The sequence below is a fragment of the Papaver somniferum genome, chromosome 10 (genome assembly GCF_003573695.1).
Source record: "Papaver somniferum cultivar HN1 chromosome 10, ASM357369v1, whole genome shotgun sequence".
Classification (NCBI taxonomy): Eukaryota; Viridiplantae; Streptophyta; class Magnoliopsida; order Ranunculales; family Papaveraceae; genus Papaver; species Papaver somniferum.
Window position 1 is genome coordinate 86,067,522 of NC_039367.1, and position 1,665 is coordinate 86,069,186.

The 1,665-nt window shown below is 37.4% G+C and overlaps 1 pseudogene; it reads left to right on the forward strand.

Annotated features, from left to right (window-relative positions):
• Positions 1 to 999: 999 nt before the first annotated feature.
• On the forward strand, positions 1,000 to 1,099 carry LOC113319791 (annotated as a pseudogene).
• The last annotated feature ends 566 nt before the right edge of the window (positions 1,100 to 1,665 follow it).

The window sequence follows — 1,665 nt, forward strand, 5'->3', positions numbered from 1 at the left end:
ATTATTGGAATGGGTCTCTAGGAACAAAGTTTGGCTTATCAGAGGTCTCATTGATCTCCTTAGAGACTCTATCAATCTCTTCAGCTTCTGATTCAGAAGGGTGAACTACAGCATGTTCCCTATCAGGCATGGCAACCTTATTGTTTATTTCTCTACCACTCCTAAGGATTTTGATTGCATTCACATGATCAGATGATCTTCCTCCTATTTCATGAAATCCTCTAGGATTAGGTTGTGTCTGACTAGGAAAACTCCCATTATCTCTCTCACTTAGAATTTTAGCCATTTTCCAACTTGAAGATCTAACCTAGCAATAGCCTTGTTATTATTTTGCAAATTATGATTTGTTTCCTCCTGGTTCTTTAATGACATTTGTTGGGTATGTGCGAACATCTCCTGGCTCTTTTGTAATATACGAAGAGATTCCTTAAGCTAGTTATTCTATTCTCAAAAGGGTTCTGGAACTGGGCTTGACCTGAAGAGTTCTTATTACAACCAAAACTTTGGGGAAGCTGAGAATTACTAGACTGGTCTTGACTCTGGCCCTTAGACCAAGAGAAATTAGGATGGTTTCTCCAACCAGGGTTGTATGTTTCTGAGTACGGGTCAAACTTCTGACGGTTATCAGATCTAGAGTTATTATAAAGAGCATGGGATTGCTCTTCAATAGTCTTCCCTTCCCAAAAGGACTTGGTCTCTACTCCACCACTAGTATGACTCAGTTCTAAGGCTTCTAACCTGTTTGCTATAGCAGGAAATTTGGCATCAGACTCATAAGATCCTTCTACCATATTGACATTTCCTCTATTTAGAAGAATTGTTTTCTTGGGTTCCCTACTATTTTCCCATTGCTGGGTCTTTTCAGCGGTTTCATTCAAAAATGTCATCGCCTGATTAACAGTTTTAATTTCTAAACCACTAGTACATAAAGACTTAACCATCGTAGTTTTCGAATAATCTAAACCCTCATAAAGGATCTGAATTATTTTATCCGTCTCTAAACCATGTTGAGGACATTGGGATAACAAGTCATTAAACCTTTCCAAATACCTATATAGAGATTCTCCCTCTTGTTGAGAAAAACTACAGATCTGCGTCCTAATAGACGATATTTTGTGCCTAGGGATTTTTTTTTGTAAAAAGGAAGATGTAAGTTGGTCATAGGTTTCAATTGACTCAGGAGGCAAACTGTATGACCAAGATTTGACTTTATCTCTTAAGGAAAAAGGGAATAACCTAAGTTTCAAAGCATCATCATCTAGGTTTTTAATTCCTAGGTTACTACAAATTTCCTAAAATTCCCTAATATGAAAATAGGGGTTTTCATTTTCTTTCCCTAAAAAGACTGGGAGCATCTTTTGGTCCTAGGTTTTAATTCATAAGTTGCCTCAGTTTCAGCTAACTTGATACATGACGGACAAGAGGTCCTAGTTGGGTTCAACAAAGCTTTTAAAGTTGTCATTTCTGGTACTACCAAAGGAATAGGAGTACTCTCTTCACTAACTGTCAAGTTTTCAAAGCTAAAATTTCCGAAAACATGGCTCTCAAAAGAAGAGTCTTCGAGCTTCCCGCTTTCACAAGAAAAACTACTAGGTTTTTCACTAATTGAACGACCTAGAATATCTCTTTTCCAAGCCCGTTCTCTAATAAAATCAGCATACACTA